The sequence below is a fragment of the Mus caroli genome, chromosome 8 (assembly GCF_900094665.2).
Source record: "Mus caroli chromosome 8, CAROLI_EIJ_v1.1, whole genome shotgun sequence".
Classification (NCBI taxonomy): Eukaryota; Metazoa; Chordata; class Mammalia; order Rodentia; family Muridae; genus Mus; species Mus caroli.
The window spans coordinates 96,751,711-96,763,509 of record NC_034577.1 but is presented as its reverse complement, the minus strand read 5'-3'; the positions used below and the strand labels follow the sequence as shown (position 1 = coordinate 96,763,509).

At 45.9% G+C, this 11,799-nt stretch overlaps 1 protein-coding gene and 1 long non-coding RNA gene across 6 annotated transcripts in view; one reads left to right on the top strand and one right to left on the bottom strand.

Annotated features, from left to right (window-relative positions):
* Ctcf (CCCTC-binding factor) overlaps window positions 1-5,647 on the bottom strand; it is a 48,770-nt gene extending 43,123 nt beyond the window's left edge. For 4 of the 5 annotated variants that reach the window (XM_021170025.2, XM_021170028.2, XM_021170026.2 and 1 more), the window contains exon 1: window positions 5,448-5,647. The gene's annotated coding sequence lies outside the window, so the exon portion shown is untranslated. Of the gene's footprint in view, window positions 1-5,207; window positions 5,280-5,447 lie in introns of those variants that run through there. The other variant, XM_029480573.1, reaches the window with a different exon arrangement.
* LOC110300903 overlaps window positions 4,504-11,799 on the top strand; it is a 13,200-nt gene continuing 5,904 nt past the window's right edge. The window contains exon 1 of the long non-coding RNA XR_003837403.1: window positions 4,504-4,892. This is a non-coding gene — a long non-coding RNA (uncharacterized LOC110300903). The remainder of the gene's footprint in view (window positions 4,893-11,799) is intronic.

Sequence of the window (11,799 nt, the reverse complement as noted above, 5' to 3'; positions counted from 1 at the left end):
AAAAGAAAATGATATATGCCGGGCATGGTGGCGCATGCCTTTAATCCCAACACTCGGAAGGCAGAGGCAGGTGGATCTCTGAGTTCAAGGCCAGCCTGGTCTACAAAGTGGCCTGGTCTACAAAGTGAAGAAGATATATAAGGTATAACAAAAAAATCCATCTCATAATTTAACTAGCTCAATAAGACGGATATAATACCTTTAAAATTCATGATAATGGACTGAGGAGATGGCTCAACAGTTAAGAGCACTAGCTGCTCTTCTAGAGGACCTGGGTTCAATTCCCAGCACCTACATGGGCAGCTCAAAATCATCTGTAACTCTAGCTTTAGGGGATATAACACCCTCAGGAAGACATACATGCAGTCAAAACACCAATGTATATAAAATAAAAATAAATAAAATTTAAAAACAAATAAAAACCAAAACCAAAAACCCCTCAAGATATAGATATGGCATGACTCTTTGTTAGGAGTTAGCTTGTCATAAACTTATTTTTAATCCAAGAAACAATTTCATATTGAAGTCCATATTACCAAAGGGAATAGAATTTACATCCCTGAAAAAAAATTAAGTTATTCCAGAATAAAGACCAAGTGTATGAAAAATATACTTCTCCCTAAGTATATGTTAATAGTTTATAAACTGCTTCATCTTTACATTAAAGTACTGAACCACTAAAACAACAACAAAAACCACTGAAAGTCCATATGGTATTCTCTCCCAACAACATAGGGTGATATAAGCCTGTAATTCCAATACTTGAGAGGCAGAAGCAGGACAAAGGCTTGAAGTTTGAGGCTAGTTTATTCTATCTACATCACAGTTTCTAGGCCAACCACGACTATATTCTGCAACCTGTCTCACAACTAGCTTATTTTATCTTTAAGAAAAAAACAAATTAAAAAAAAAAAATCAAAGAGATTTGTTTTTATTTTTTGAATGAGCGTTTTGCCTACATGTACTTAAGTACATGGAGGCCAGAAGTCAGGATAGTGAATATCTCTAAACAGGAGTTAGAGATGGTTGTGAGCCACCATGTAGGTGATGGAAGACAACCTGGATCCTTGGTTCTGTTAGCAAGTGTTCTTAACTACTGATCTATTTCTCCATTTGCAGAGGGGGTTTCTTTTTGTTTTGTTTTTAGTATTGAGACAGGAATCATTATATGGACGAAGATGGTCTCAAACTCATGATCCTCCTGCCTCAGCCTCCTGAGTGCTGCGATAACAGGCTTGTACCACCACCATGCTTGGCTTTAGGTGTTTTTGAAAATTAATGGGCTATGACAAGTCTATATATCTGAGAGCAGCTATCTGCAACATTATACATATTTGTTTCTATTATTCTTCTGAAACCTGGACACTAGTCTTAAGTTATTTGAAGGATCTATTTTTATCAACAGTTTGAAGCCATCTCCAGTCAAGACATGTAAATAGGATATAAAGATGGCCAAGTCAGAGTTCCTACATTAAAGAAAAAGAGATGGTGCCTGTAAAGATGACAATGTGGGATGGCTGTGATACTAGCAGCATCCCAGAAAAAAGGCTCAAAAGGAAACTTTCTGCCAGTAAGTACAACTGTTCAAGATTCTGTCCTAAGACTCCTCCCTACAGCATTAGTCAGCCACATATGGAGTCTGCCAAGAACTCCCAAGCCAGTCATTAGTCCCAGTTGGGTTCCTTTAATTCTGGACATCTTTTTTAAAAATCTTAAAACTCTTTAGAACATACCTTAAGGTTAACTCTTGCACCTCTTAAATTTTCTTACAAGGTTGGAGAGACCCCTAAGAATTTTTTAACTACTCTTAAGTAAGCAGGATTTTCTTATATATGCAGACATTAGTGTAACTGTGTCACATTATTGATTTAAGTAAATTAAATCCTTAGGCTAGGCAAGATGACTCTGTGGGTAAAATCTATTTCCAGGAAAGCCTAATAGCCTGAATTGAGAATCCAAGTAAAACCCCAGGGTTTTAATCCCGACACTAAAGAGCTAGAAGTAAACAGATCAAGCGGTGTGAGGCCAGCCTGGGCTACATAAGTCAGTTCCAGGACAGACAGGGCTATGGTTACAGACCAAAAAAAGAAAAGAAAAAAGAAAAGAAAAAGAGTGTAGGGGAAGGATCTCCAAGAAGTCAGCTGTGATATGGCCCAAGACTTCACTCTCAGCCCTTGGAAGGCAGATCTGTTCAGCAACAACCTAGTCTGCATAGCAAGTTCTAGATCAACCAGAGCTCCAAAAAGAAAGGAGAAAATGGACTCTACAGTGTTGTCCTGACTTTCACACACACAAAGGCCACTGAACATGGTGACTCATATCTTTAGTCATGGTTAGAAGCAGGTGGATCTGAGTGGGTAATCTAGTCTGTTCTACACAGCCAGTTCCTGGCTAGCCAGAGCTAAATAGTGGAACACTATCTCAAAATAAAAACAACAAAAACTTAAAAACCTTTGTTTTGTTTTGTTTTGTTTGTCTTTTTGATTTGAGACAGGATCTCTCTAAGTAGTACAGGCTAGTCTTAAACTCAAAGGTTAGCCTATCTCTGCCTTTCAAGAGTTGGGATTAAAGATATGTGACACTATACCCAACAAAAATAGTTTTTAAAAAAGTAGTCCCTTTGGGTTATCTTGCATTAATTCCCCTCCTCCAATTTATTTTCCTTATAGACTTAGTTGTTTCCTTTCCATTTTTAAAAATCATAAGTATACAAAACAACACATTTCATGACATTTTCAAAGGAATCATTGTACTTTGCTAATATTTGCTATTTATTTGTTCCAATAGTATTGGGGACTAAATTTAGCCACTCAATCCTGACCCGCTCTAACTTTAAATGTATCTGGATTCAAGCTTGTAATCCCAGGTATTTCGGAATTAGGAGGATTGAAAGTGGGAGGTCTACCTAAACTACACAGTAAATTCAAGGCCAACCCAGGCAATTTAAAGAGACTTTACCTCAAAACTAGAAAGGGGCTAAAGAAATAGTTCAGAGAGCACTTGCCTACCTTACCCAGGGCACTGAGTTCAAACCCCGGTGCTACAAAAACAAATCCCAACCACTCTGATCTGCTAAGGCATCTCAAGCAGCAAAGGGTTGCCTTATATTTGCTACAAAGCCAAGGATAACCTTGAACTCCTATGCTCCTGCCTCTACTTCTGAAACACTGTCATTCACTACCATTGGGAACTTGTGCAGCTTCTTTTAATAACAAAATATGGCACTTGTCAAACACAAACTTGACAGTAAAACTCTAAGAATATAATAAATTACATAGTTTGGCTTAATACATTTTAAAAAGAAAGTTCTACAAAGCTGGCACTCTACACTACTACTAAAGAGAGAAGGTGAGGAAGAACATTCTGGAGAATTAAAAAAGGAATGAGGTGCTGCTGAAATGACTAAGAACACAGTGCAAAGGCAGAAAGAACACTTGCATAGAATGCCCAAGCATCACGAAAACAGTTTCATAGGATTTCAATGTGTGGCTAGTGTGGCCTAACCAGCCAGAGAATCCTGGGTTCATTTATGGAGAGCAGAAAGGTTGGGGAATGTTCAAAGAGTTGCATACAATGTGGGTTGCCAAGACCTCCAAACTGAAATCACACACAGTAAACAACACAATCTTTCTTAGCATCAAGATGGTGGAAGTGAGTGAGTGGTTGGAGTACATCTTTAACCATAGCACTAGGAAGAAAGAGAAGCAGGTGAATCTGAGTTTGAGGTCAGCCTGGTCTACAGAGTTCCAAGGACAGCCAGAGCTACAGAGACAGTGTGTGTGTGTGTGTGTTGGTGTGTTAAAGCACCTCATCATCTTTTCTTTCTGAAAATGTCAACCTAGATTTTTTTCTCAAGAACCTAAGCCACACATCAGTGGCTAATTGGTAAGAAAATCCGTGTTAGAGTGGGTACTAAAAGGTTACTCCAGCAATTTATCAAAGGAAGCTTTTAAATGCAAAAGACTTAACGCCAGGATAAATACCCTGTTTAATTTCTTTTCCTGCCTATGGACGCCTTGGAATTTTAGCTTTCTTAGTTGATCTAAACTCCAAAAAAGTATTAAGTCTCTTTGCTAATGTTTACTTAATGCTAAACTCAATACAGGAAGTCAGATACTAAAGAGTGGTTACATTAGGCACAGAAATTTATAAACCATCTGCTGCAAGTGACCCAGGACTCAATTACAACATCAACCCTCACATTTCACCCAACAGTAAAATTACCAGTCCAGTCATGAATAAGTTCATTCTACCTTATTGGCGCATTAGATCGGTTTGCACAATCTCGAGAGAGGGGCTGAACTGTCTTAGCCTAGCCCTAGAGCATCAGGTACTAAGTGGAGTGCAAAGTTAGCGTCAGGACATTTTAAATAGGAGGCAAACTCCAGCGTCGCCTGTACCATCGTAACCAGCCCATGCTCCCGAATTTATGAGTTTATCACATCACTTGAGAGTGAAATTAAGTTTCAGTCCCTTTTGAGATTTCTGAGCGCACCAAGTCTGACTGCTATCGTTTCAAGGAGCTCAAAGAGTGCGAATACAGCTGGAGAAAAACTACTTTGGTGCAGGAATTCGTGTGTTTTTCCGCGCACCATTGGGGGCCGCACCGGTCGGGTCCCGCGCGATGCCCTGGCGTGAGTTTGGGGGCGCAGCGGGGCCCGGCGGGGGCGGCGAGCGCGCGTTCCCCCGCCCGCTCGGGCGGCGTCGAGGCGCGAGCAGCTCAGCCAGCCTTGCAGAGGGAGCTCTCGGCAGCTCAGGGGTCCCCTCTGCTCGCAGCCACAGCAGCGCCGCCTGCGACACTCGGAGGCGACGGAGACCGGCAGCGGGGACGATCGGACTACGAGAGACTAGAGAGCACCCCAGCTGCTGGAGAAGCAACGCAGGGCGATCGGGTAGGTTCCGGGACCGGCTGGACTTGGAGATGGGGAGTCTGAGGCGCGTCGGTCGGGACCCGACACCCACACGGTTCCGGGACCTGGCTAAGCGGCCGGCCGAGGGTTCAGAACCCCTAGGCGAAGCAAGCGGCGGCAACCGAGCCTCCGAGGGTCCAGCCTCGGTAAGGGGTATCCGTCGCGGGAGGGGCAGAGGGCGGGCCGTGGCCCGAAGATCAGTCGGGCCAAAAGCCGGCCTCGAGGGTAGAGACAAAGGAAGGAAAATGGAGTCGCCGAGCGCGCAGGCCTCTGTCGCCACTGCCGCCAGAGGCCTACCATGTTGGGAGGAGGGAAGCTTAGCGGGCGGGCGGGCGTGGAGGGGGTTGGCCAGGCCCTGGCGGCGGCGCCGGGCAATGGCGGCGGCCGCGCCGCAGCAGGGACGGTAGAGGGAGACAAACACCCCCCGGCGGCGGCGCTGGCGCTGGCGCCGGGCTGCAGCCAGCGCCGACCGGAGCGGCCCCATCGTGACACCTAGAGGCGGCCCGCGAAACCTCCTCCACCCCGGGCCCCCTTTACCTTCGCGCCACACCCCCCGCGGCGCCCGCTCCGCCGCCGCTCCACCGCTCCGGCCACCTGGCGTCCCCGGCCAGCTCCGCGCGCCCGCACCGGCTGCTGCTGGTCGCCGCTGCCGCCAAAGAAGCAGCTCCGCGCACGGTTTAATCGCTCCACAGGCTCGGACACAAAATGGCGGCGGCGCGGTGCAGTGCGCCTGCGTCGGCGCTGCCGGGGCCGCGGGTGCTGATAAGGGAAGAGCCGGGTGGGGGGGGCCGGCCGGCGGCGACGAGGGCGGGGGAGGAAAGGTGAGGGGAGGGGTTGGCGCAGGGCAGCATGGGAGGCGGCCCCGGGCGCCAACTTTCAAAAGCCGGCGCGATGGCGTCACGGGGATGCGCCGCGAGGCGCGGCGTCACGCCGCACGCGCCCTCCCGCGCCCTCGCCCGGTCGCGCGTGGGCTCTGCCGGCGGCGCGGAGGCGGCCTGGTTCCCATTGGGGTGGGGCTTCCCTGGGCGGAGGCTGGCGGCTTCTGGGCGATCGGGTCTCCGCCTAGTTGCCCTGATTTCCTTAGCTCGCTCATTTTCCCTCCAAGCTGCGAAGGGCGGGAGGACGACGGGGAGCCGAAGTAAGCGCGCGGGGCTGGGGCCGTGGGGGTCGAGGAAGCGCCAGGGTTCGACCCTGCCCGGTCTCCTCCCACCCGGGGTTAGCTCTGCACCCTGTCCCGCCGCCGAGTCAAAAGCAGTGAGTTCCCGCACTCTCTCACTTCTCCGACACTTGCCCAGTGCTCAAGATCAACTGCTCGGGGCTTCGCCAGGGGATCTTAAATAGTCTTCCTCCCAAGAAAAGGGCCTTAGAAAACCGAATGTGAAATTAAGAGAACCGGGACAGAGTCACCTCAGTCCGGAGATATAGCAGACCACAACACAGCAGTCGTCTTTAGCTGTATTTGGCACCGTGAACGTCTGTTTTTAAGACTGTTCTTTTTATTTCGGTTCCCAGTCGGTGGTACTTAATCCCTTCCCTTTCCCGGGAAGACCCTATTGGCAGGTGCTCTAATAATCTTCTCTCCCCGCCCCCCCCCCCCCCCCCCCCCGTAGCCTTGGAATGTGACTAGGGACTGTAGTCCCAGTTCTCTTGCTTTAGCTGTTTGGATAACAAATGCACCTGGCAGCAAGCTTCTGCCCTATTCATGTACATCTAGGCTGTGTTGTGGGAATGCTGGTCCATTATCAATAGATATTGTTTATTCCCCCCCAAAAGAATCGGAAAGTTAAAAGCATGTAAGATCCCAATGTTCAGATGTCAGCAACTAAAGCAAATGTGTTTAAACATCTTGAGCCCATTCACCCACTGTTGTGGAGCTTCCCTCCATGACTGGACTTAGAGGAAAGATAGAAGAGAAAGTCCAAGATTAGAAAGAGGATAACAGACAAGGAAGTAAACAGAAAGACAAGTCAAGAGTGTTGGGTTGTAGAACCCAAGAACAGAAGTAAGTTTGAGGCAGGAAGAGAGGTTTCTGGTTTTCAGACGCTGAGAGTTCCGGTACAATTCAGCTAGAGGCTTAGCTATTGAGTTTGTTACCTTGGAGATAGCTGGGAAAGATCATGGTGACTTTGGCTTGACTCATATGGATTAACTGAAGAGGTTAACCTGAGTAGAATGGGTTAAAAAGTAAACAAGAGAGTAAGGAAATAGAGGCAGTGCATGAAGGCAGCCTGAGTTCTGCTGCGGGTGGAGCAGACATTGGGGAATAGGTGCAGAAGGATGTGAGGTCAGGGGGGAGTTTTGTTTTGTCTCCCTTTGGGTGGTAGGAATCCAACCCAGGGCCATGGGCTCTGCCCTTGAGCATCATCTCAACTCTGGGAATGTTCTAAAAGGTGGTAGAGGGGGTCAGGTGGTGATGGCTTACACATTTAATCCTAACACTTGGGAGGTAGAGGCAACCAGATCACTTTGAGTTTAAGGCCAGCCTGCTCTGCAGAGGGAGTTACTTACAGCCAGTGCTACACAGAGAAACCCGTCACACACACACACAAAACCTAACTAAAAGGATGGTATTGCCAGGCAGTGGTGGCGAATGCCTTTAATCTCAGCACTTGGGAGGCAGAGGCAGGCGGATTTCTGAGTTTGAGGACAGCCAAGGATATACAGAAAAACCCTGTCTCAAAAAAAAAAAAAAAAAAAAAAAAGGATGCTATTATTCCCAAGCATTTTTATGACCCATCAGAAGTGATGCAGGGAAAGGGAAGCTTGCTTGATCTTAAAAGACTGAAATCAATGGGAGGATGTATGGGAACCAGGAGAAATGGCCTTGGAAAGGAAGGCCCCATTGACTATAAGGGTAACCAAGGTGAAAACACCCGGGTGTGCAGGGGTGTGCAAATGTAGGAGGGAGGAAACCTGAGTTCTTAGTAGGACAGCCCTACTTAAGGCTCGTGCCCATTTAAGGCTTGTGATCATGAGTGTAAAGTTAAACCAGATGACCCAGTCTGTGTTTTTTCTCCAGTACCATTCAGCTTTTAAAGTGTGTGTGTTTTTTATCTATATGAGTGTTTGCCTACATGTGTGTGTCTGTGTACCATGTGTATGCAGTGCCCATGGAGGCCAGAAGAGGGGAGATACATCCCTTGGAACTGGAGTTAACAGAACGTGATAATCCACCATGTGGATGCTAACCCTAGGTCCTCTGGAAGAGCAGCCAGTGCTACTAACCATTAAGTCACTTTTCTGGTCTGCATTCAGCTTCTTGAATACAGACATGAAAAAAGGGATAGTTTGGTTTCTCAATATCTGGGCACCGTTTTTCACTCGTAGCCCTAGTTACTTGCCTTATATTAAATACTGTTTTTTAAATGTGTGAAATATTTGACACTTTATCTCAGATCACCTTAGAGTAATTTACAATAATAGCTGATGTGTGGGCAAATAAAGGCATTGTCTTTGGAAAGAAGGGAGAAAAAAAAAAAACACTTCAGCTGTAGTTACTATGTATGACCTCTGAGGTATCAGAAGCCAGGAATAGGGTCCAAGTAACCTTAGGACTGCTTTCTGGAAAACAAAAAACAAAAAAACCTCTGTGCTGTTCTATCAGCTGAGAAAATGCTGAAAACACATAGGAAAGAACTAAAGGATGTTTTCTTTCCTATAGGAAATCCTGATGTCCTAAAGGAAAGCCAAACCAAAGAACAAGCCATTTCAAGCTAGAAAGAGACAAGCTGAGAGGGAAGACACATATGATGAGAGACAGGATAATAAGAGTAGATTCTAAGGAATACGGCTCAGAAGCAGACTACCTCACATGTTTGAGGCCCTGGATTTAATCCCCAGAACTGAAAAATAAGAGTAGATTTGTTGGGCTGGAGAGATGGCTCAGTGGTTAAAGAGCACTGACTGTTTTTCCAAAGGTCCTGAGCTCAATTCCCAGTGGTGGCTCATGACCATCTATAATGGGATCTGATGCCCTCTTTTGGTGTGTCTGAAGAAAGCTACCAAAAAAAAAAAAAAGCAGATTTGTTCCCTGAAGTACTAACCACAATCACCCTATGCAGAAAATTGATAAAGAAAACTGGGTATTATTTATGTATTCATTAATTGGGAGTGAGCATGCTTATGTGTGGAGGTCAAGGGACAACTTTCAGAAGTAAATTCTTTTTACCTTGTGGGTCCTGAGGATGGAACTTATCAGGCTCGGTGGCAGATACCTTTACCAGCTAAGCCTTCTTGCCAGCCCCTGTGTTTTATTTTTATGAATAATTGGGGTTTGGGGGTATTTTGTTTTGTTTTGTGATAGGGTCTTGCTATATAGCCCTGGCTGGCCTTTTACCCACTTTTTAGCCCAAGGTGGCCTCAATTTGAATTTATAGTCATCCCTCATATCTTTCCTTCTGGGATTACAGACATGAACCACTATTCCTGACTTGTAAAGGATAGTTTTAGAATATTCTAGAATGTGATATAGACTAGAAAAAATATATATGTTTAGTATCGTTAGGTTGTCATTTAGGAAAAATTATAAAGATGCCCCTTTACTTTTGTTTTTTGTTTTTTGGTTTTTGGTTTTTCGAGACAGGGTATCTCTGTATAGCCCTGGCTGTCCTGGAACTCACTTTGTAGACCAGGCTGGCCTCGAACTCAGAAATCTACCTGCCTCTGCCTCTGCCTCCCGAGTGCTGGGATTAAAGGCATGCACCACCATGCCCGGCTGCCCCCTTATTTTAAAAGAAATTATACAAGCAAGCACTCTTACCTGGTGAGTCATTTCACCATTATCCCCTACACACACCACATATACCTTTTTTTTTTTTTTTTTTAATGTAAGGAAGGGGGAATTTATTGTGATGACTTAGAGTCTGTAGTCCAATTAACCCACCAATGGGCAGCTGCGGGTAGGAACTCCAAGAATCTAGTAGTTGCTCAGTTCCACGAGGCTAGTTGTTGAAGCTAGTCTTTTGTAGAAGTAAGTCCAACAGATGTGCTGGCAAGTAAGTGCAAGCAGTCAAAGAAGAATGAATCTTCCTTCTTCCAGTGACCCTATAGAGGCCTCCAGCAGAAGGTGTGGCCCAGATTAAAAGTGTGTACCACCAAGTCAGGATCTGGGACTTGTTTTGTTCCATGCAAACCTTGAACTCAGTCGCCTCAGTCTCCTGAGATTAAAGGCATGTATGACCTTGCCTGGGCCTAAGCTTTTCATGGCTACTATGCCTCAAGATCTCCATGTCAAGATCCAGGTCAGGAACTTGTGTTTTCTGGCCTCAAGATCTGGATCACAAGAGTACCCTCCAATTCTGGATTGTAGTTCATTCCAGATATAGTCAAGTTGACAACCAGGAATAGCCCCCACAAGGGTCCTTCCCAGGGACTTTCACCTAGGTTTGTAGTCCATGGAGATTGGTCAGAACCTTTTAGCAGGTAGCTGCCCAGTTTAGCATATGGTTTTGATGATGTCACCATATTTTAGAACCTGTCCCTCAGCCTCTTTGGTGGGAGCAGATTCCTAAGAATAATTTCAAATTCTTAAGGGTTGGGCACCTGAACATGACAGAGAAGCAAAGTGCCAATCTGTCAAATGGTGTCCATGCTGACAAAAGGGGTGTCATTGTAACTCCGTGGTAGAATAATTTATCTAACTTGTGTGAGGATTTCAAGTGGATCTGTAGTGACACCAAAAAAATAAAGTTGGTGTTATAGCCAAGTGTGGTGGTACACACCTGTAATCCCAGCATTTGAGAGGTTGAGGCAGAAGGATCAGGAATTGGAAGCCAATCTGAGCTGTATGGCAAGACCTGGTCTTAAGAAGGAGGAGGGGGAAGTTTACCCCAGAAAAATCACCAGATGAAAGGGCAATGTGTTAACAATAGACAAAAGGCTTTACTTTGGTATAAGACAGTGATTGTCAACCTTCCGAGTTCTCACACCTTTAATACAGTTCCACTTGTGGTGACCCCTAACCATAAAATTTTTTTTGTTGCTACTTCATGACTGTAACTTTCCTGCTGCTGTGAATTGCAATGTAAATGTTTTTTCCAGTGGTCTTGGGTGATCCCTGTGAAAGGATCTTTTGACCTCCCCCCAGAGGACCCACAGATCGAGAGAACCACTAGTATTAGGCCTAAGGATACATGTGAATTTTCTGTTGTCTTTGTACCTATTGAGAACATGTATGGGATATGACATGATCCATCCAGTTTATTAGATTCTCTCATATTCCCTATGCCTTTTCCCTTTCTCCCCTTCTCCCCCCTCCCTTGTTCCCTCTCCTTGGGCACACTAGGATGCTAGAACAGCATGGGGCCTCTGAACTATGCCTCCAGCTCCAGTCAAGCACATCTTTATTGAATACCCATTCCCTTGCAGCTCCCTGTTTTGAGCACTGGATTCAAGAAGTGCTTGTCAGCGGGGCGTGGTGGCGCATGCCTTTAATCCCAGCACTTGGGAGGCAGAGGCAGGCGGATTTCTGTGTTCGAGGCCAGCCGGGTCTACAAAGTGAGTTCCAGGACAGCCAGGGCTATACAGAGAAACCCTGTCTCGAAAAACAACAAAACAAAACAAAATAAAAAGTTTAAATGTAAAAGATGCAACAACTGGGTCTGGAGAGATGGCTCAGCAGTTCATTCAGAGGACCTGGGTTGGTTCCCAGAACCCACATGGCAGATTGCAACTGTCTGTAACTCCAGTGCCAGGGTATCTGACACCCTTTTCTGGCCTATGAGGGCATCAGGAACGTATATGGTAGCTACAGACACTCATACACAGACACACACACACACACAAAGAAAACTTTAGGGCTGGTGAGATGGCTCAGTGGGTAAGAGCACCCGACTGCTCTTCCGAAGGTCCAGAGTTCAAATCCCAGCAACCACATGGTGGCTCACAACCA